We start from the raw sequence: 24,646 nt of genomic DNA, 5'->3' as shown, positions 1-24,646 counted from the left end.
CATTGTCATTTGTACCTTCATGTGAGTGTGTTTATCATGTCATATTCTCTTGGGGGAGCTAGAGAGTTCAGTGCCTGTTGATAGGGAGAACCAGGGCCACAGGATGTGTGAAGGTGTGAGGTGTGGGCCCTAAAGCATAGCAGACAATGAAGTCCTGGCCTTCCTAAGGGCCAAGCTGGTTTGTCTCATTGTGAACTGAGATTTCCTGAAGCCTAAGGCTATTCTCTTTCCAAATCCAACTAATCTCTAACTGGATGATGGTTTAGATAAAGATGTTAGGAAGTAGGCAAGGTCAGGCTGCTTTGTGAATAAGAAAGAACTCCATTTCTCTGAAACGTACATCTAACCATAGTCATGTCTACCTCCATGTGGCCTATTTGAATGGAAATATGATTCTCTCCGTTAAATCCAACTACAATCTAATGCTACCAATAACTAGTATTTATATCATGCTGGTCATTTACAAAGCACTTTACAGGCATCGCCTCATTTGATTTTTCCAGCAAATTCTGGGGTGGATAATTTTCTTCTTTTTTCTACTATGGGAACTGAGACTGACATAGTTAAATGATTTACCCAGAGTCACAGAGACAAGCAGTGGAGCATGTGTGGGGAAGCAGGCCTTATCTTTGGGCAAAACAGAGGTACTTGGCCATATCAAGCTTTCCCCTTGACTTCACATGCGTTCCGCCTTATAGAAACCTGAAAATGCTGAGCTCCCAAATCACAGACCAGTTTAAATTAACAAAAAGGCTGACCTAAGTCTTTCTACTCTTCCCGGTTATAAACAATCCATTTGAAACCCCAGTTATAAAAATACTCCCTCTAATTCAGCTCTCACTGGCCATGACTTCCAAGGATTTGCAGCTAGTTGAGGGCCAGCTCTGCTGTTGAGGGGTATACAGGACAATGTCGATGCTGTGGCCAAATTCCTCAGATTCCTCTTTACTGTCTGTGTGCCAATGGGTTTGGTGTGATTTTCTTTCAGTGGCCAGTCCTGTGGCTTCTTTTCCTGGGGACCACCCTGAATGACAGGTGTGGGAGTTCCCCCTGTTAGACAACTATGAGATGTAATTTATGCCCTGGATCTCCCCAGTGGGATCATGTGAAGTCACTCTCTGTGGGTCTTTACCTGAGATCACACCTTTGCTTGACTTCCTCCCTTTCTCATCCTTGCTTCCCTCACCCCCAGTCAGTGTCCTCTGGGAGATCTTCCTTGGTAAATCACTGGCACATCAATCTATGGCTCTGATTTCCATCTAGGGAGCCTGACCTAAGATAAAGAGTGTCATGAGTTGTTACAGAATGTTTTGATTGCCCGAGTTTTATGTTTCTTTTCATATATTTGATTAAGCAGTTTAAATGTTTATTAGTTGCTGACCTTAAATTATTTAAAATCTCTGAGCCTCTTTCTGCGTCTCTAACATGGAGATAATAAATACCTACCTCTTAGGGCCATGGACTTAATGAGCTAAGGTAGGCAAAGCACTTAACATAATATTTATAAGTGGTGTTCAGATATTATTACCTATTCTAATATTTTGTGTGGAAATTTCTCTAGTAGCATTCTGGAAAACATTGCTGACAGAATGGGTCAAAGTCATGTAGTAATTCTACAACATTGTAGCCTTGTATCTTTGTAAATTTCATAGATTTAGAGACAAAAGCCATTTATAGCATGTAATCCAAGTGTCTCAGGAATTAGCAGCTGCTGCTTGCAAATGCAGTCACATGTCAAACTCCAAAAATCAATAGGAGAGAGCAAACCCCCATTTGACTGTCTTCTTGTTGACTCAAGGAAGCCAGTTTTTACAGAGCCCCTCCATGGGGTGCTCATATATGTCTGCAATTATTCCTCACCCCTGTTTGCTGAGCCCAGACTTACAGCTTTATGTCCCTTTGTGTCCAGAGTTGCTGATCCCAGCCAGCTACCCTGCTCCTATCGGAGCTGCTGCTGCTGCCATCACATGGAGAGTCTCACATCTAATGTCACTTTAAAAAAAGAAGCAAAAGTGCTGTACCTCAAGGCCTGAGATCCTCACTGTTGTTTTTGTGAGATGGGAGAAGCTTTCTTTTTATTTTTTTGCATTCAGCAGAGATAGGTATGGTAATTCCATGATTAATGATAGAGTTCTTTTAGCTGCAGATGGCGGCACCCTACAGCGGGCAGGCCCAATCATATGTGTACGTGCTGGAAATCCACTGCCCCCACCAAGGTGAATGAGGAATATCTCCACTGAGCCTCAAGGTCAGGGAACCTAAGGGCCATTACATCTGATGATCACCAAATGCTATTTTTTCTTATAGTGTGTGGAGGGGAAAGGGTGGAGGTGGAGTGAAATAGAAAGGTGGGGAACCGGGATAAATGAAAAAGACCCATAATGAATTCACCACAGCCAAACGAGTTTCAAAATTTTAATATATTTTCAATTAACGCACAGAACCCTCTGCTCCTCAGGACAAATCCCCGCTGTCAATCTTCTGGGATGGCAATGAGTTCTGGAACCTCCACTACCTATAACCATGATCACGGGGCCCCTCCAAATTGAAGCCCTGTTGCCTGATCTCATAGCAGATATAAAGTAATTACTATTTAAATCTACAAGTGACTGCAGCAGCTTTAGCCCATAAGGAAGTAGCATAATTTCTCTCTGGAGTAAATAAATAGCCTTTTATTTATCAAAGATGAGGCTCCCAGGGCATGATTTGGAAGGTGGGGTTGAAACAAAGAGAAAGCTAAACCAATCAGCATAAAAAATAAATGAGGATTTTCTGGGGAGGAGAGCAGAGAAAGGAGGAGAAAGGAGCAGAAAAAACAAGGGATTAAGGTACAGAGTGAAAGGTCCCCAGTCCCCAGGAACCCAACAGGTAAGACATCACCAGTGGCCAGAGCATGTTCAAAGACGGGGATGTCTTGTGTTCTGTTTTAAGGGGCTTGCTCTGTGCTGAAAAGTAATCACCTGAAGTAAGGTGTTGTGTGAGTGGTATTTCCAGGAAATCAAGGCAAAGAGCCTGTGTTCTAAACTTGAGGAACTAGAAGGCAGAGTAAATAGAACAGTCCTGTGATGGGCTAGGAGGGTAGACACTGACAATTTTACTACCGAAGGGAGAAACCAGAGGGAGAGCCTTTGGGGAGTCAAGGAACTATTTAAGAGGAGCCTGGATTTCCGTTGGCCATGGGATAAGGGGAGAGTGTCAGCCAATTTTATGTAATTCACAGAGAACAATGTGACCTCAACTGGTGTCTGGATGACAATCTAACTACCCCATTGTAGTCTGACTTTCACCCACTTCAGCCCATCAAACATGTCTGTATGTTCCTGAATCCCAGCACATTTCTAGGTTTTTGCTCTCTAAGGAGGCTCTCTATTGGAAGACAATGGCTAAGTGGGAGGATAGTGTGTGTAACTGATGCAGAGAAAAAGCAAGACTCATGGGGTGTAATCATAAAGCAACTTTATTTTGTCTCCTCCAACAGCTGGATAAAAATTTTTAGGTTACCAAACACAATCTTGAGTCAGAAAGTCCAGCCCATAAAATACTAACACTCCAAGTTTGATCTGAAGTGAAGTCTTTTCCCTTCCGCAGTTAAGTCACACCTGGAGAAGGGGTGGAGTCCGCAGAGGTGGGGGGCTGAGGTCCTCTCCTCTTCCTCCTTCCTTGCTACAATCTGTTTCTGCTTTTCCCAGGTTGGAATAGAGTAGGGGAACAGGAGAGTTAAATGAAAAGCAGAAAAGTTCTCACATGACTGAAACTTGTCTTATGAATTTGTGGTTTGCGATCCTGGCTTTGGTTTAAGTTAAGCTTCAGTTCTTTGGAGAACCCCATCACTGAGGGCCTTTTATTTGGAGTTCCTTGACCCAGGCAAAGGCACCTCCATCATGGAGGCTGCTTACTTCTTTTGCAGCCCCCAGATATCTGGCAATATCTGTAGCTTCTCTCCACTAGGGTCTGTTAGCCCCTCCAGGAAGTCTCACTGGACAGGACCAAGGTGACCCCACATTCATTCTTAGTTATGCAACCCTGCCCCTGGGAAACATTCACACATTTTTCTTATTGACCAATCCTGAAACTATAGGCCGCCTCATGCATCCACTTTATTTATTTGTTTGTTTGTTTGTTTATTTTTAAATATATTTTTATTGATTTCATAGAGGAAGGGAGAGGGAGAGAGAAACAAATGATGAGAGAGTCATTGATCGGCTGCATGCCCCCACTGGGGATTGAGCCCACAACCCCGGCATGTGCCCTGACCAGGAATCGAACCTCAATCTCTTGGATCCTAGGTCAATGCTCAACCTCTGAGCCACACCTGGCTGGGCACCACTTATTTTTTTACTTACCCATTCGCTCATTACATTTAAAGTGAGAGTCAGATACCAGCCCATGTGTTTTCTGCTGTCCTGTTGAAATCCTGATCACTAGGCTGGAGGTGAGTGGCAATTGTCCCCCACCCTTCCAAACTGGGAGAACACACAGGCTGCATAGCACAGTTCTCTTCAGGGAAAACCTCTCTCCCAAGCGCTCTGAGTCCAGGTGTTTTTATGTTCTCCATACAAATGAAAAGTCTAAGAGATATTTCACTAATTTTTGTCACCAACTCTGAAGTTTCTACATGGAAATAGAAAACCATTTGGATTGTAACATGTCAACTTTATGCTTTAGCTGAAATGTTCCCTCTGAAGCCCCACTGCTCCTATTTGTAATCTCACTTTCACTAGGGCCACACATCCATCACACATGGCGATTTATGTCAGAATTCCAATAGTAGGATGGCTCTAGTCTTTTTTCCTCGGGACACTCTTTAATTTCAATGATAATAAGTGAATACAAATGGTTAAGGGGAAGAAGGCTATTGCTATTCTATTTTCCAGGAGCATTTGAGGCTTAGTTCCTGCCTCACCATGCCTCCTGTTATAATTAAGAAATGTCCAGCCTGGCTGATGTGGCTCAGTGGTTGAGCATTGACCCATGAACCAAGAGGTCATTGGTTCAATTCCCTGTCAGGGCACATGCCCAGGTTGCTGGCTCAATCCCCAGTAAGGGGCATGCAGGAGGTAGCCAATAGATGATTCTCTCTCATCAGTGTTTCTATCTCTCTCTCCATTCCTCTCTCTCTATAAAATCAATAAAAAATAGACTATATATATATACATACATATATATATATATATATATATATATATATATATATAGAGAGAGAGAGAGAGAGAGAGAGAGAGAGAGAGAGAGAGAGAGAGAGATGTCCAATGGGTTCTTTTTTTACTCCTGGAGGAAGGAAAGACAGAACGCTAAAGTGAAGGCCTATTAGCATGTTTTTCTCCAATTGGTTTTTAAAATTTGCTTCTAAGTGTGGTATTATGATCCTTACATGTTAGGACCTAACAGACTTGGAGAAATATTTGGAGAAATATTATAAGTCTACGTAAGATTAGAGCTAGTTAGAAAGTGATTTTCACCACTCTTTTGCTCTTCTTGTTATCCTACCCAGAAGATATATCTTGATTCTCATTTGGACTGATCGTTTCTTATATGACATAGTGAGCTTTATTTTGAAGTTTAAGATTCAATATGTTTCTTGGCTTAGAAGTTGTGTTCTGAAGGATATGAGAGCTACATCAAATTACAGATTTATATTGTGCCATGTGATACATGGAGATGTGATTACTGGTAGTGGTTGCCTGCAGTTGAAGAACCAAGAAAAGTACACTTAGAAATAGGGCCTGTGGTTTTGACAGTAAGTGGTGTTGAGATACAGCTCTCCTTCTAAATTAGCTTACTAGGTTGAGATCAAGGAAGAAGGTGTGGTGTGTATGTGTGTGTGTGTATGTGTGTGTGCACATACCATTCACTCACCCACTCACTCAATTATTTCCAGTAAGGTAACACAGAGAAAGCAACAGAAGTGGCCATAAGGAAAAGAAGTAGACAACGGGCACAGGAAACCTCCTGTTCCATTCAGCTGTGCTAATTAGTAATGAGCACAATATTCACATAATATTCATTTTTTTAAAGGTCAAGCAACACAAAGAAAGCAAAAGAAGTGGCCATAAGGGAAAAGAAGTGAACAACAGGCATGGATAGCCTCCTGCTCCATTCAGCTGTGCTAATTAGTAATGAGCGTAATATTTCTTTCTTTTTTTTTAAAGGTCAGGCAGGATAGTTTAGTACAACAAGCAAAACAAAAACTTCCCTGATATTTACTTGGAGTCTGAAGCCTTGGTTAGTTTTACCTCTCCTTATTAGCCATATGACCCTAGGTAATTTATAACCACCCTGAGCTTCATGTTTCTGCATCTATGAAATGGAGATAAACCTCTCTATTGTGCTGAACTCTCATTTAAAGGATACACTATTCATGAAGTTCTCTGTAAGCAGCACTGTGAGACCCTGGTATAAAGTATTATGGCCAGGTGATAGCTGAGACAGCTGCAGATGAGGAGATATGACACTGGCACTTCAGGGTCTTGAATCAGGTTTTTGGTTTCAATGCAAGCATGTACCCACTGGTGGTATTGATACAGCACAAAGCCAAGGGCAGATTTGACAATGATTTGTTTAATTTGATTGATGTGGACTGCAAAACTAGGCTGTTCAGTCTGCGAAGTATCTAGCCTGTAATGATCTGATATTGGCTGTCTACATTCATCAAACTAAGTGGGTAATTAGGAAACACCATTTGACTTTGTGATGTACAGACAGTAACTGTGGCTGTTTCTCAATTTAAAATCTCATCCAAAGTTGTGACTTTGGTTGTCACATCTGTGCAGAAGGTTTTCACATTTCTTTGTAACTCCATGTTTGAATTTTTTCTTAGGAGACTGTTTTATTTTTTTAATAGTCACCAAGCATCTTCTACAGTCTCCCTCAGACACATTTTCCCTCCCAAATCCTCCCTCCTGTAATCCTCACTTCAGCCAGTCTCAAACTCTCAGGGTAAAGTCTGACTTCTCTGTCCCCACACCTTCCACATTCCCTCAGATGCCAGATTCTATCAATTCTCTCTATGAAATATCTTGATCTCTCTCCTCCTCTGTAATTCTACAGACCTGTTATCCTATGACTTCATCAAGGCCCAGCCTATGATTACAGAAACCCTATAATTGGCCTCCTTCTTCGAGTATGGCCTCATTCCAATCCATCCAATACATTAATGCTCTCATCTTGTTTTTACTGTGCTCCGAAAGTCCCTGGGGAGATTCTCACTGCCTAGGGAATGGTGTCCATATACTTCCTTAGCATGGCAAGCCGTGAGTCTAACCTGTCTTTCCAACTTTATCTTCTCCCACTCCTCTTTATGCACACCGCTGAGCAATTGATGCCTCATTACCTGCACTGACTCATGCCCTCCCAGATTCTGTTATATGCACACACAGGTCCCTTCTCCAGAAGTTTCCTCCCCTCATTTTAGCTCTCTAACTCCCACTCCAAAAGCTACCTAACCCCCACTTCAAGAGCCATTCAAATACCATCTCCTCACTGTCCTCATTTAGGCTCCTGTTTGGAAAGAACTCTCCCTAGTCTGTACTTTACATGTTAACTAGATTTGCCCTACTTTCTCCTCTCTAGATTGTAAGTTTCTCCAGGGCAGGATTTGTGCCAGAGTCATCTCTGTATTCAACAGGGTCCACATATCTTGTATATAATAGCTACTCCTTAAATAGCTGTTGAATAGATGAATGTCTGTAAAAGAAGCAACTTTCCAATGTATCTGTTGCTTACTTTCTTGTGTGGGAAGCAACTTATTTAAATATTGTAAACTATGTGCTGGAATATTTTCCTTTGAGAATGCACAAATAGCTCCTTTGGCTTTCTTCTTTCTGAAAATGTGGGTTCTTTATTTGTGGTGTGTACATTAATTATAGGAAAGGGGAAAGGAAATCCTGGAAAGTAGTTCACTGACGAGAAAAATGAACATGAAAATTCTAACTGTAAGTGGAGTAAATACTATGTTTGCTGAGAAAGACTTCTCGAAAGGCAGTAATCCTCTAGGGCAGTGCTGTTTTTAAGAGGAATAATAATAATTTTTTAAAAAGAACATCTTGGAATTTTATAGGAGAGACTGAACTTGTAAGAACTATATAATAATCAAATTATTCAGAAATTGGACCAGACTTTTCCTAGAATTCTATAGTCCATTGGATTTGACAAGAGAGGTAAAAATGGCTGTTGAACTGGAGAAAGGACTAATAGAGACAAATTACAGGAATGGTAATGGTTTTACCCTAAGGATAGATGGATGGTGTTTAAAAGACCATCATGTCACACAGATGGTACACTGCTATTGTCACTCCCCATCACACTGGGGAGCACAATGAAAGAGAATATGTGCAAACCCAAGCAGTGCATTTTGATGCAAAAGATAGGGCAAAGGATGGGGTAAGACTTGAGGATGAAGGCAGGATTTCATTTGGGCGCATTACACAGAATAAAATAAAGTGAACATTTAATGGTTTATTTTTAGTTTCATCAAAATACCCCAAAGTTATTAAAATGTCCTACACCAAGACCTCTCCAGGAGACTGATTTGGAGCTTTCTGATGGTGCTGTGTGATCAGTGACTAAAGGAGAGCCTGATAAAGATCAATGTTCAATATATCACTCTACATATAGTAGCTGGTAGGTTAAATACTGTTGGGTTAAAAACCAGTATTAACTGTTAAATATTCACAAAGGTTCAGATGTAATTCTGTCTAAAGGCAAGAGGTGAGGGCTTATGTAGAGTCAGTATATGCCTCAGGTTTTCCAGAACATCTATGATTTTAAGCAACTTTGATATTTTGAATACATTTGTAAAAATAAAACTAAAGTATTGTGACTAAGTTCACAAGTAAAAAAAAAGCTTTGTTGGACTTTTGATAGAGAAAATATGAAGATTGTAATTATGTGGCCTATTGAGTCTCTTGGGGGAATTGTATCTGTAGTAACTGATTTTATAATCTCACAGAAATACTTTGTAAACTAAGATTGGGTTTGTTGGCCCTATTAAGGCCAAGTTTAATTTCAGGGTCTCCCCCTCTGTCTTGTGTCCTCTCCACTTATTAAATGCATGGACTCAGGTTAAGAAGAAAATGGAAGGATCAAGGGGAAGATAATACAAAGATCAATATCTCCTTCCCATTCCACCTTCAGTTGCTTTCCAATCTACTGCTCTTGTCAAGGTCACCATCACTTCCAGTTTGTGAGATCCATTGGCCAATTTTCACTCCACGTCTTATTTGACTTCTTAGCAGTATTCCGCACAAATGACTTTACCTACTCAAACTGTTTTCCTCATTTGTCTTTTAGGACACTTGTTATCTTCCTACCTTACTGGCTGATCTTCCTCCATCTCCTTTACTGGATCATCCTTTTCTCCGTAGCCTTGAAACATTAGTGGGCCCCACAGCTCAGGCCTTAGACACCTCCTCTAGCTGTACACACTCCCATTTCCTTGACTTAAAACCATCTATCTGTTGGCTGACGACTCCAAAATATCTATCTCCAGCCCCATCCTTTTCCTGAACTCTTGATCAGTATAAGCAACTGACAATCCTTCATCTCCACTTTGATCCTAATAGACATACCAAACAATATGTCTCAAGCACAATTCCTAATCCTCCTTCCTAAATCCACTCCTCCTGTAGACTTCCTCAGGTCAGTGAATGGCAACTCCAATCTTCTAATTGGCCAGGCAAAGATCATGAATGTGATATTTGACTCCTTTTCCCCATTCTCATTCCCATTCAGCCCCTCAACAGTCAGCTTCACCTTCAAAACATATGCAGGACTGAGCATGTTTCACTCCTCGTCTGTCATCTCCTTGCTCCTCCAGAGCCTTGCCTTACACAGCAGCTGTAATTACTCTTTAAAAAGTAAATCAGATCATGTCACTACTCAACTCAAAATCCTCCAGTGGCTTCCATCTCACTCAGCATAAAAGCCAAACTTCTTACTTACAGCCATGAAAACATGACCAGCCCAACAGTGGCAATTTTGTCTTTTCTTGATATGGCCCAACATAGCCTGGATCCCCTTTACCCCTCCGGTTTCCACTCTCATTGCCTTTCTCTGTTATTCTGCTCCTCTTATACTCCAGGCATACTCCTTTCTTTTCCTTCTTTCTTTCTTTCTTTCTTTCTTTCTTTCTTTCTTTCTTTCTTTCTTTCTTTCTTTCTTTCTTTTTTTTAAAAATATATCTTTATTGATTTCAGAGAGAGGAAAGGAGAGGAAGAGAGAGAGAGATAGAAACATCAATGATGAGAGAGTCATTGATTGAGCCCGCAACCCGGGCATGTGCCCTGACCGGGAATCAAACCCCGATCGCCTGGATCCTAGGTTGAAGCTCAGCTGCTGAGTCATGCCCCGCCGGGCCAGGCATACTCCTTTCACAGGGCCTTTTAATATGTTTTTTCTTTTGCCTGAAACACTCTTGCCTGAGATATTTGCATACCTCATTCCTTTGGTCAATTCTTTGTCCCACTGTCCAATTCTAAGGGAAGCCTGCCCTGATAAACCTAATTAAAAGTCCATCTCCCTGCCCCCAGCACTCTGTGCCTCCTGTCTCTGCCTTATTTTCTCTGCAACATTTATTGCTATCTAAAACTGTATATATTTAATTTGTTTACTTGTTTATTGCCCATCTACTCTACCAGACTAGATGCCCTGTGGGGATAGAAATTTTTGTCTGCTTTGTTCACTCAGTCTGTGTCTTCAGTGCCTAGCACAGTGCCTGGCACATACAAAGCAATCAGTGTTTATTTGATTGAATAAATGTTTGGAACGAGTGAATATTTGGAAGAAGATGGGGCTCACTCTTTCTGAGGCATTCTGTTTTGACCTCCAGGGCACTTTGCATAGATTTTAGTTATAATGAATGCTCTTTTGTCTTTTTTCCAAGAAGTAAATACTGTATCTCTTGGTTCTTTATCTAGCTCACAAAGATTAAACCTGACAGTATTGCTGGAATGACTAATGAAGAGAAGTACATAATGATGTCTGCTATATATGTTCAACATGTGCTAGAAACTATGTTTACTATAGGTATTGGAAAAGAAGTAAGGATTTCTTTTCAAGGATATGACAATATGCCATTCAATAAAAAGACCATGTAGAAAAGTGTTCACTCATGTGCCCATTGTATATCCCCAGAGTACTTTGTCTATATCTCTACAACAACCCTACTTATGGGTTTACACATTTGTCTTACCATTTAGACTGTGAGTTCCTCAAGTGGAGGGTTCCTCTTAATTTTTCTACATACAAGTTGTAACATAGTCTCCGAGACATATAAGATGGTGTATTATTGGATCTGATATACTTTGTAGTTGAAGTAACCCCCGCATTTAGTGCTTGACTATGGAGTAAGTACTTATCATGGTGAGGGGTGGAAGCCTCTGAGATCCCACCCCTCCATGGCCAAAATGGAAAATCAAAACCAACATCACATCTTGGGGAAAGGGTGGGAATTAGTGCTATCACTAAAGACTTAAAGGCTGCAAGAGTATTCTCCATCATATCTCCACTTAATTCACAAGTCTGGGTCCTGCCCAAACTGATGGTTCCTAAAGAAAGGGTATAGACTAACACAAACTCAATCAATAATGGTCCCAATTGCCACTACTATGCTGGCTGTGTTTTCATGGCTATAGGAAATTAACAAGGCCTTAGGCACATGACACATGACCATTGATTTGGCAAAAAAATTCTTTTCTATTTCAACCAGAAAAGAAGATCAGAAATAATTCATATTCACATAGAATAGATTGTAATATCCACTTGCAGTTTTGTCCCAGGGCTTTGTTAAATTCCTTGCTCTCTGCTATAATATAATCTGAAGATATTTGGACTACCTGGACATCCTGCAGGTTATGATATTGATCTATCATATTGATAACATTGTGTTGATTTGGCAGCACCAGCAAGAGGTTGCTAATATGCTCAAGGCCTTGGTAAGAACATGTTCTCCAAAGGTTGAGAAATAAACCCCATGAAGTTTCAGGGACCTATATAGTATCAGTAACTTTTTTAGAGGTCCAATGATTAGGACCACACCTCCAAAGTAAAAGACAAATTATTGTGTCTTGCATTCCACAGAACAAAGAAATAAATATAGTACCTGGTAGAACTGTTCTAGAGGAAGCACATTCCATAGGAATCCTGTTCTGGCCCATATACTGGGTGTCAGAGAATCTGCCAGCTTTGAGTGGGACCTGGAGCAGGAAAGGGCTGTGTCTGGGCTATGATGCCAGCAGCTCTACTATTTGGGTCATATGATTGAGCTATGAGAGCTGGAGGTGGTGGTGAGAAAAGATTCAGTGTGGAGTTTGTGGCAAGATCCAGAGGGAGAATCATAATGTAGGGCCCTAGGATTCTGGGGCAAAGTCATGCTATCTCAGAGGGAATTACATAGCTGTTAAGGAAACAGTTTCTGGCATATTATGGGGTCTTGGTAGAAATGGGACACTTTTATATAGTACCAAGTGACCAGGTATCTCAAGGTCATAGGGGCACACCAGCAGTATATCTTAAGATGGAAAAGGTACATCTAGGATGGAGCCCAAGCAGAACCAGAGAGTTTGAGTAAGGTGCATGAACAGTTAGCCCAGATCTGCTGTTACCTATCATGATTGCACCAGCATCCCTCTCCCACCTCACATTCATGCCCATATGACCATCTCAAAGAGGAGGGAAAAAGCTGAATTTGATTTATAGAGGTGTCAGCTCAGCATATCAGTGTAAAAAAAGTGGACAGTGGCTGCATAATAGCCACACTAAAAGGTGGCTTTGAAAGACAGCAACGAATGAAAATCTTCCTAATAAGTGAAGCTGTAAGTGGTGCATCCAGTCATTCACTATGTGTGGAAAAAGGGGTCTGGTCAGCTGATCAGAGACCTGGAAGGCAAAGAACTAGAAGATTGGCGACAAGAAGGCCTGAGGTAGAGGCATGTGGGTGGACATATGGGAATAGGTTCCAAGTGAGAAGATTTTTTCTCCTTTTTATTGAATTCATTGGGGTGACACTAGTTAACAAAATCATACAGATTTCAGGTGTGCAATTCTACAACACATCATCTGTGCAAGTGTGAAGATTTTTATATTACACATTAACACATACCAGAAAGCATCCACCACAAGAATAGACCTGAATAACCAAATAGACAAAATGACTCAACTACTTGATGTCATCTGATTGTCATTATTGGCCACTATAGAAGTGGTTCAATAGGCACATGAGTGGAATGACTAAGGTAGCAGAGATGGGAGCTATGTATAGGCCCCAGAGCTTTCTAGGTACTGTTCCCTCATTTGTACAAACTGCCAGGAACAGAGATCAGCATTGAACACCTGATATGGCACCGCATTCCTCAAGGAGACCAGCCAGTTGGAGGCAAGTCCACTGCAATCAGCCCCTTCTGTACTGGTGCTATCAGTGATTTGTTTTCTTAGGGACAGATACTTATTATACTTGTTCCTGGTATGGGTTTGCCTTTCCTTCCCTCAGGGCCACACCAGCACCACTATTCAGGGGCTGCTGGAATACTTAGCCCACAGTCATGGAATCCCAGACAACATAGCAGGTGACCTTCCCAGTGAAGGAATTATGGGAATGGGCTATAGACCATGACCATGGGATCCATCGGTCATATCACATACTTCATAATTCAGAAGGAATTGACCCCCTAGAACTTGAAAACTGAAGGCCCACTTGAGGTGCCAGCTTGGAGGAAATACTTTGCAAGGAAAAAATACTGCCATTCTAGATAGATTATATGCAACAAATCAGAGACCTTTCTATGGCAGTATGTCCTTAATGGAAAGAATACACAGATCCTGGGACCAAGGGGTAGAATCAAAAGTGGCTTCACTTATCGTCACTCTCAGCGACTCACCTGGGGAAGCATTGCTTGTCATCCCCACAATTCTGGGCTTCATAGGGTTAGAGGTCCTAAACTCCCAAAGGGTCACACTGTTGCCAAGGGACACAGCAAGGATCACATTGAGCTACAAGCTATGGTTGCTCTTGGCACTTTGAACTCCCTGTGTTTAAAAACCGGGAGGCAAGAAAGAAGCTGCAGCCTTGGCAGGGCAGTTGTCCCTAATCAGCAGGTGGAAGTAGGATTGCTTTTACACTGTGGAGGAAAGGAGGAATACACATGGAACTCCACAATTTTCTTCAGCACCTCTTGGTACTCCCTTGCCCGGCTATAACTGTAGATGACTCTGGCTTAAAAGAGTGTGAATACCAGCTGCTCAGACCCCTCAGGAGAAAATGTTTGGGTCACACCACCAAGTAAGCCAGCAGGACCTGTAGAGGTGATAGCTGAGGATGAGGGACGCTGAAGGTTAGAATGGAGAGTGAAAGGTGGGGACACGATGGGCGCCTGCTGTGCCCAAGACTAAATGCTGTGACAGCAGCTGCAGTTTTGCTCATTCGCCTTCTCAGTTTCCTGTCAGGGCAAGAGGCCCATGGGCTCTGTATGTTCTAGTCCAGAGAGCTGTCCGAGAGTCTGATTTTTGCTTTCATTGTATTTTGCCAATGTCATTATTAGTTGTCACAATTTTATTTCCATCTTAAAGTCGATAGCATTTTCCCACATTTTCTCAGAGTTCTTGCGCATATAGTTCAGCTATTTTTACCTGCCTTAAAACTTTTAAGATCCTAATTAAGCATATAAATAAGTATATAGAATTATCATAAGTACTTTAAAGTAGCTTATAAAATTCAAAAGAGGTGACTTGTTTAACCTTACGCATTGTAGAAATTGTAAGTCTGATTTTAAAACGATTAAATAAATATCAGAAATTAATACCATTCTCTCTTTTTTTAAAGGATTTATGTAGATTCTATGGCTAACTTTTTAAGTTTTTTAAAATTTAAATTTAGAATTTTTATTGAATTTATTGGGGTGCCATTGGTTAATAAAATTATATAGGTTTCAGGCGGTACAATTCTATAACACATCATCTCTATATTGTATTGTGTGTTCACCACCCAAAGTTAAGTTCCTTCCATCACCATTTATCCCCCCTTTGCCCTCTCCTACTTCCCCCACTTCCCTTTTCCTCTGGTCATCACCACACTGTTGTCTGTCTGTGAGGTTTTGTATTTTTCTTTTGTTTTGTTTTGTTTGCTTAATCTCTTCACCTTTTTTCACCCAATCCCCTTTCCTCTGACAGCTGTCAGTCTGTTCTCTGTATCCATGAGTCTGTTTCTATTTTGTTAGTTTATTTTCTTTTAGATTCCACATATAAATGAAATCATATGGTATTTGTCTTTGACTGGCTTAAATAGTTGCTACCGGTCTTTCACTGTCAGCATGGACGTTATAAATGGTGGGTGTGATTTTCAGGTGATTACTGTATGCTTTTCTTGTCCATCAGTTACAGTGATTATATGAAACCCAAATCCAGCTCAAACCTAGTGGAATTTGTATATGCAACTGACAATTTATGTTTGTATAGCTTTTTACCAACTGTTTTAAAAATAACATATCATTTGAAATGCACTGAAAATTCTGAGTTAACTATGGCAGGTATCATTTTTTTCCTGTCAAAAATTGAAGCTCAAAGAGACTTGGAGATTTATCCTATGCACACAGCATTAAGTGTTAGAGTTGCCTTTTGAACCCTGGGTCATCTGACTCCAAATTCCATTCTCCCAATGCTTTAAGTGACTTCCCTTCAAAATAACATCCATGAAGTTTTTCAGGCAATACACACAGTAACATCATTATAAGAAGGATCATTTCTTTTGTTTATAATTTTAAGTGATTATCTTTACTGTTAAGAAACCTGCACCATGCATGCCCTTGATGTTTTCCAGGGTAAGCCATCTGTATTAGATGTACCACCAGTAGCTGTAATGTAGCCACTGTCCATGTTGATGTTCCCTAGTTTTAAAAATTACCTCTAATTATCCAAAAGATAAATAAAATGGAAAAACAGGGAAAGAAGCACATAACATTAACTTTCAAATCAACATTCTAAATGAAAAGAAATGGTTTTCCACGCAAATTTGGACTTATATTCTGTGATAAGCAGCAGACCAGTGTTCAGCTTCACACTGTTTTTCTGAAGCCCCTTTATTTATTTTTCATTAATCTGCCTCCCTGTGTGCCTGGTGCTCAGTAATCTGCTCATCTCTAGCATGATCTATATTATAATCTATCGCTTCTCCCTCCATGCATTTTAATGAAGCAATTTTTGCCTCCTTTACATAACTGCTGTCCTGGTTCTATACTAAACATCACCATTTATTGTCACATCATTGAAAGCAAATCTTTAAAGAAATACTCCAAAATGGGATAGATGCAGATTTTTATTCCTTTTTTTTTTTTTTTTTAAAGAGGGCTTTAGAAACTTAGCAGCATTTTCATCATTTTGTTTTTGTGGATGCTCAGGTTTGGAAATAGATATCTCCTGGACACTAATCCAAGTGGGAAAACTATTGGCAGTAAGAATCTTCCCACCACAGTTGCTGGCTCCCTCTGTCCCCTTCATGTCCCATCACTTGGCTAGGTGGTCTGAATTTCTACCCCTGGCCCTGGGTCACCCTTCTGGAACAGCTTTGGTAGCTGCAGAACCATAGAGGAACTGCGCATGTCATGCTTGTCTGTTGTTGCTGTTTGGTTTCTGTCTTCTTGCTAGTGTGTCTCGCTCCTCTGTTTCCTGGCCATTGGCCTGGACTTGGACCTTCTGCTGTGCTCTGCCCACTGGTGTTTGCACATTCCAGGCTTATGTTTGTCTGTCTGGCTTCTGACCCTTGCTCTCTGTGTGAGGTCTGATTCATCTCCTGGCTCTGACTGTAGTGTCCTGGCTACTGTCCCTCTCCTGGCTGTTCTCAGGGAATAAGGGAGCTTCTTGTTCCTGACTTTTGCTTCCACATTTTGCCTCAGCCTGCTCCCATTGTTGGTCTTTTTTTCCCTTCCTAGTCTTGCCTTAGATTTCTGATTATTCTTTCTTTCAACAACCAGCTAGTAAGTGCCTGATGTGTGTTGCTGATACAAAGATAAATAAGACATAGGCTCTGACCACACCAACTAGATGATAAATAGACCCCCTCCTCCCTAAAAGGGGGAGATCCAGATTTTGTGGCACCTGAAACTTATACAAATTTTGGAGCCCTTGCCAAGAAAGAGAATGCAAAATTCTGAATATACATTTAGGAAAGGGCCTTGAAAGGAGTTTGCGAGTGGAGCCCTGAAGCTTCATTAACTCCACAGTAAATCACCTATGTGGATAAAGAATTTTAAAAAGGGGTCAAATTCTGAAATAGAAATATGCAAGGAGTATTATGAAGCCACCAAGGAAAGGCAACTAACCCACACCAGGGTGGCTTCCTGGTAGAGGTTACCTCTAATCAGTTTTAAAGGCTGAATACTATTTAACTAGACAAAGGAGACAAGGAAGGAGAAGAGGCAGGCAGAGATTCAAAGGAGAGGGCCCAGCATATAGGTAGAGACCACAATAGTGAGTCCTGGGTGCTTCCAGCAGCTCTATTTTGCTGGAGTGTGAAAGATGTAATAGGTAGAACGGGACCGTGAGATTGGAGAAGGAAGTCAGGACTAAGGTCCTGTCTGTGCCACAATAAGGATTTTGGATTTTATCAACTGTTGCTTAGATTCTCATCTCAGACAAGCCATTCTGGCAGGAAAATATACAAGTATGGATATCAGTTAGGAGATATGGCAGTTGTTCAGGCAGGAGGTGACAGCCTTATGAACTAAAGTCATAATAGCAAGAACAGAAAGAAGAGATGGGTCAAGAAATATGTAGAAGATGAGATGTCAGGCTAATAAAGGGTAGAGAGGAGCCTCTGAACTTCCTAATTTGTGTGAGTGAGTGCATTACAAGACCATCAAATGAAAAATGGGATAGAGAAGAAAAATGGTTTAAAGGGAGACAAGAGGTTTATTTTTAGGGCAACTCAGTGGAGTTGTTCTTTCAGAAAAAATGATATCTGAGTCTAAGGTGGGGAGGGGGGAGAAAAATGAGCACTAGGTGCAGATTAAAGAAGCATCAGCATATAGGTGGTAATTGAAAGCAGGGGAATGAATGAGCTAACCCAGGGAAGTCTGGAGAGAAAGGTATGCAGGAACCAAGGATGAGAACCTGGGAAGGGAGGTTGGGAAGGTGTTGGAACAAACCATGGGGAGATCAGGAGAAGCCAGTGTCACAGCAGCCAAAGAATGTAAAACATCAACATGCTAAATGCTGCAGCCTTACAAAAGAAAGACTGAAAATGTGCATTGGGTTTGTCAGTGGGAAGTAACTGGAGATAAGAATGAGAGCAGTCATGGGAATGAGCCAGACTTCAGTAGGTGGAGAGCTGGAGGATTTGATGAGAAGTGAGAAAGGTGTGATGAGGCTGGGGCACTGTGAGGAGATTTTTCGATGAGAAGGGGTTAAAAGGTATTGGGTATGAGCTCCAGCGATTAGAATCTGAGGGATTTTTAAAAAAAATTTTTTTTTGAGGTGGGAATTACTTGGATGTTTTTCTTTTTAAGATGGGAGATGCTGGAGCATTTTTATAGCCAGAGAGGTTAAATATTCAGAAGATGGGGTACAATGTGGGATGGAACGAGATCCTATAATCTGTGACCCTGCAGAACTGTTTTTCCAGGGAACGTCGACTCCTGATCCTACAAATCCTTCTAGAAGATGAAATGGAAAGGTGACTACTCCAGATCTGGCTGATTGGTCTTCACATCTTTTATGGTTTCTGTCAACTCTGAGGTTCAGCGATTGGCTTATTGATGGCTCAAAGAAACGTAAGTGCATTCGTTGACCTACAGTGGTCCTGAGTCAGATTACCATGGAATGAGAACAGGAGAAAGTATAAAACGAGGAGGAAAGGAATTATCCTTCTCTCCAACATCCCTCTTCTGTCTGTAATCCTTGTGCCCTCCCCGACTTGCTTGACAGAGAGTTATGTGCTTCAAAGGGAACAGCATTCTTTTGGGAAAGAAAAAGATCAGGAAATGGTCAGTTTGCTCTTGCTTCTGGAAACCTGTGATTTAGGCCATTATTAAAACTGTCAGTATCCATTCCAGTGGCAAAGGAGATCAAAAGCTACATCCCAGAGGCCACCTCAAAGCTGTGAAACTGAGATCACATTTGCTAGCAGCTGAGAACAGAGAAAAGTTGGGCACTGACAATAAACCTGAAAATGCTTTATAAACCAGAACACACTCTACAAATGCCAGTTATTACCATCCTTTCTCACAGCTGTTGGCAGAAATATTTGCCTGAAGACCCCATAGTACTCAAAATAAAGCAACAGTAATTCAGAGACAATTGTATTTCTTTTTAAAGCATATGTTTTATCGCAGCATAGGAAACTAAACCTCATTTTCTGCTTAATGCCCACTTGACAGACTTGGTGGAATAGAAGTCTCCCACCATCTCTCCCGTACTGCAGAAGCGTGTGCTGCAGCAGGCCTGTGACAGAGGAACCATGACACAAAATGTAAAGCACTTCGACACCCCGCCCCCTCGACTGCTGTGTGAATGATAAACATCCAATAAAAACCAGAGCACAAAAACCCAATTAGTATTAGTGTTGAAAAGACGTTCGCCCATTTCAGGGAGAAAAAAATACTACACAGTTATAATCAGGGGAATGATGAGCTATGGGCAAATAAAAATTAAGAAAACATTAGGATTCATGGTGGGTAATACATTTACCATTAGCGCTCAGAGATGCACTGAAATTAAAACAGGAACATTAAAAAAAAAGAAAAAGAAAGAAAGAAGCCAGGAACATTGTCTTGTGTGATCTGAATTTTAGAGACAAGAGAATCCAAACCCAATTATTCTTTCCCAAACCCCATCATCTGTGTCTTACTTATTGATATCTGAATAATGTATGAAGATGACTTTATTTCTCTAATTCAAAGCTTTGTTCCTGGTTAAATTCCTGAGAAAAGTAGCATTGAAAATTTATCATCATTATCCCTAAGAGTGAATGAGTTTCTGGGTTTTTCTGTGAAGTAGGGGGATGTTGGTGTCTGCACAGTAGGAGGGTGGGAGAGAGTGAGGCCAGGGGCAGTCGGCGATTCTCATCACAGTTTGCTTAGGACTAGGGCAGCCTGAGGTATTACGGCAGAGGTAATGGTAATTTTCCCAATATCCATCCTTCTCTGTGGTATCAGAGTCCCAGTTTTCATTTGGGGTAGATGAATCTAGTGAAAGACCATGTTTCTAAATTTTCCTGTGTCTCACTTCTTGCAGCTAGGGTTGGCCAATGAGATATAGGCAGAAGCTGTTTAGCAGAACTTCCTTAAAAGAGGACAGGACTTTAAGAAGCATGGTTTTTTGTTTGTTTTTTGCCTTCCACCTCTCTTATCCTCCATTCTGCTAGGAGTGCGGATCTGATGGCCTACAAAGGGCTGGTACTCCAGCAATCATCGTGTAAGTATCAAGATAAGGGACAGCATTGTCAGAGCAGAAAGCTGAAAGGAGCTTAGGTTCCTGGCGACAATAGGGAGTTCCCATGCCAGCCCTATGCTGCTCACCTTTGAATTTATCATTACATAAGCAAGAAATAAGTCTTAGACAAACCACTCTTTTTTTCAAGTCTCTGCTACTCACAGTTTTACTTTTCCTAAATGATGCAGATGTAGATATGTTTTGTAGCACACACACACACCAAAGTAAAATAAAAGGCAATTTAAAAACCATGGGCAGCCTGGCCGGACATGGCTCAGTGGTTGAGCATCGACCTAGGATCCAGGAGATCACGGTTCAGTTCCCAGTCAGGGCACATGCCTGGGTTTCGGGCTTGATCCCCGGTCGGGGGCATGCAGGAGGCAGCCGATCAATGACTCTCTCATCATTAATGTTTCTATCTCTCTCTCTCCCTCTCCCTTCCTCTCTCTGAAGTCAATAAAAATATATTTAAAAAAACAAAAAAAACAACAGCAACAAAAAACCCTGGGCAGAGTTCTATGTCCACTTCTAGACCCTACAACCAAAGATGGATATGAACAACTTGGTAAAGTTTCAGAGGAGAGCCCCCTTCCAGACACACATAGATATGCATTACTTTACCCAAATGCATTTATCAGGCATGTGATTACCGAGTATTCCACTGAGTTTCATGATAGAAATATTTCTTGTTTTCAAATAGTTCACAGTCTGTGATAGATCACGTAGGCGCAGGCATGATAAAATATTTGAAAAACAGTAGCTGCAAAGACAAGTTAAAAAGACTAGACGTATTTGGAGAGAATATAAAAAGTGATATAGAATGTCTATCCAAAAGGCTTATTGCACAAAGAATTTTGACCTGGCAGTTCACATATCATGTGAAAACAAAATAAGTAGAAATGATACTGATAAAGAAAGGATATTAAGTGAAATGGGAGTTCAGAGGTGGATTTACTGAGAAACCAATGAAGTTTACCCTTCAGGGCCCCTCATTTGCATGCACCCCTTCCAAGGTCTCAGGAGATATGCTAGACATACATTCATATGCTCTTTTTTTCTAAAATTTACAAAACTAATACATTTAAACCATAATCAGTTCAGAGTACTGTTTCTTGCCAGTTAAACTTTCCCTGTGTCACACTTCCTCTTATGTTGGATGATGACAGAACAACTGAGGCATCTCTGGGACCCAAATAAGAGGAAGTTGAGCTAAGGATGCCTTTAGTTTGCATTTAGTGGGACATAGTTCTGAGGGTCACAATCACGTCAGTGTGTCGCTAAGTTATTTCTAGCCATGTATTGTAAGAGTGGCTTCCAGTAATACATTCTGCCGCCCACTGTGGCATCATGACATGAAGGTGTGGCCCTAGAAGTCATATAGTGATAGGAACATGTCCTACAGCTTCCAATACAAGAAGTATTTGAGCAGCAGAGCAGAACCATGCTTGAAATGTACAGATCCAGAAGCTACTCTGGAAAATTCTTTCAATCATCTGTACAGACTTTTTATAAAAAAATTGTGGTAAAATAGACGTAACAAGCTGTACCATGTTAATCATTTTTAAGTGTACAGTTCAGTGGCATTAAGTACATTCATATTGTTGTGCTATCGCCACCATCCATATACAGGACTCTTTTCATCATGCAAAGCTAAAGCTCTATATCCATTAACCAATAACTTTCCTATTCCCCTCTCCCATCATCCCCCCAGCAAACACTATTCTACTTCCCATCTCTTTGAATTTGAATACTCTAGATACCTCATAAGTGGATATAGCATTTGTCCTTTTGTGATTGGCTTATTTCACTCAGCATAATGTCTTCAAGGTTCATCCATGTTGCTGTAGCATGTGTCAGAATCCCCTCATTAATGCTGAATAATATTTCTTTGCATGGGTAGAGCACATTTTGTTTATCCATTCACGCATTAATGGACACTTAGATTGCTTTCACCTTCTGGCTTTGTAAAATAATGCTGCTATGGACAGAGGTGTATAGATATCTCTTCAAGACCCTGCTTTCAATTCTTGGGTACACCTTGCCCAAGATCCCTGATTTCTTTTTCTTCTGGAGGAAATCATACCACTTTCCCTGAGTTTTTTTCAGAGGTACTCCTTCTCTTCTGAACATCTTTTCTGTTATGGCCCCTCAAAAATAGATACTAGAGCCATTAGCAGCCAAAAGCCTAATTCTCCTTTCCTGGTAAGGCAAGAGGGGGTGTTAGTCTTCAAGTCCTCCCAGGAGACTAAGAGAAAACATTTGTATTCTATCCCTTTAAAGCAGCAAAGCAAGGGAAGACATACCACACAGTTCACTTGCCATATTAAAAGAGTCTCAGTATTCCTATCCTGGCACATAAATAATAAGGATTAATAGAAATTTAGAGTTGTAAGTGAGCTTAGTGATCCTCTTGTCAACCTCTATAATTTTACAGATGAAGCATGTAAAATCCCCAGAGGGTACTTGATGCTGCTAAGGTCACGGCCTGGGGGCCACAGAGCCAGGCCCTACTCCAGGCCTCTTAGTCCCCGGTCAAGAGTGTTTTCTCTCTGTCACATTCACATTGGATATGGCAAGGAAGTTTCAGATAGAGTTGTTGAATGCAATATTAATACTACTTTATAAAAATCGATTTAGAAATTTTGCTGGAGGTTTTAAAGAATCGAGGACATTCTCATTTATTTGAGTTGGCTTGAGTCGGGCCTGCCTGGAGGTTTCAGAAAAGGCTCTTGATGAATTTTCAAGATCCTTTTAGATTTAATAGTGTATGATTTTCATTCATCTATCCTCTTTAGCAAGAATTTCTTGAGGCATCTTCTATAAACAGAACATCATATTGTGTACACAGAATAAAATAAAACACAGAACTCTCAGCTCTGGCGTGGGCAGACCCCTGCCATTCAGGTGTCTAAGCAAAAACACAGGCTGTCCAGGGTAGGAGCTAGGCACGGCCAGTGACTGAGTAAAATCTTTGTTGCCAAATCCGCTGTTAGAGCTGTGTTCTCGGTAATGGAGGTGAACAAAACACACAAATACAGTGGGTTTGGTTCAGCTAAAAATGAGGATACGTGGTGGTTGTGATTTCTTGCTGTCATTGTCAAAAACTCCTGCTGATTGGAGCAAGTGCCAGTTGTTATTTCTGGTTCCACTGTGTTGGAAAGAGGAGATGTTCAGTTTCCCTGGCCTGTTAATGAACAGCCATGTAGGTTAAAACACACACACACACACACACACACACACACACACACACACGAGAGCCCTCTGGGAGTTTAATATCCAGTTGGGGAGTAAACACCATTCCTTTGCCTCTCACCAAAACACAGACACATTTAATAATTAGTACTTGGCACTTATCAAAATTATGATACAGAGAATTGAATGCCATAGCATCTGTGTGGGGAAAAAATGCTCAATGGACCAAATTCTTCTCCTTAAATTGAAATGTGTATTAAGATCATCTTACAGATACTTAGGAGCCATAAGCCATTATTTTGAGTGTTTTTCAAGGTAGGCCCCCCAACCACATTTAGGTTCGAGTGCATATGTATGCAGGTGACCTGGATGGTAAGGCATCCCCTTGGTGGGCAGGGGCTACAAACAGAGAAACTAATGCAAGGAGGTGGCTAGTGCCCCAGCTTGGGTAGGAGGAAAGAATCAAGGTAAATATCTTGAAATTAGCTGCATTCTTTTGTTCAGGATTTTAGCCACATTTTTTTGAGTGGGGTAGGGGAGCAGCATGCACAGTTGTGTTATTCTAATCTTCAGTCTTCAAAGGACAAAGCAAAATGAATATGTTTTTAGAAATACATACTGATTTCCTCTATTCCCTTCTTTGCCCTGTCCCCATTCAAGCCTCTGGGAAGTTCTGGGCAGTTTAGGCTCTTAGCCCTGGTTATGTGTGTGTGCTGAAGGGTGGGTGGGGAGAGACAGAGGGAATTTGATGGGAGAAGAGAGCTTGGTGAATTCCAGAGAAAGAGTCTCTGCACCTGCTTCCTGAGCAGAGTCCTAGGAAGTTGGTAAAAGCCTTGAAAGCAAGGAAGCCATCTGAGACTGAAAGTTTCCCTGTTATTTTAAGAGTCCTAAAGAGGTTGAAAGACCAGAAAGTGTCCAGGCCTTTAGAGTGTACAGAGTCTAGGCCTTTAGAGTGTGGACAGCTCTGTAGGTTCCTGTAGGTTTCCATGCCCGAATCATGCAGAGAATCACAAAATGATTATAAAGCCTGCATGTGTGGCAT

At 41.1% G+C, this 24,646-nt stretch overlaps 1 long non-coding RNA gene across 1 annotated transcript in view; it reads left to right on the top strand.

The window, feature by feature from the left end:
* The window catches only part of LOC308555012, an 88,267-nt gene extending 68,557 nt beyond the window's left edge, over positions 1 to 19,710 (top strand). Inside the window, exons 3-4 of the long non-coding RNA XR_013998467.1 lie at positions 18,605 to 18,752; positions 19,359 to 19,710. This is a non-coding gene — a long non-coding RNA (uncharacterized lncRNA). The remainder of the gene's footprint in view (positions 1 to 18,604; positions 18,753 to 19,358) is intronic.
* The last annotated feature ends 4,936 nt before the right edge of the window (positions 19,711 to 24,646 follow it).

This window comes from Miniopterus schreibersii, assembly GCF_964146895.1.
Source record: "Miniopterus schreibersii genome assembly, chromosome: 3".
In the NCBI taxonomy this organism is placed as follows: Eukaryota; Metazoa; Chordata; class Mammalia; order Chiroptera; family Miniopteridae; genus Miniopterus; species Miniopterus schreibersii.
This window is presented reverse-complemented; position numbering and strand designations above follow the sequence as displayed.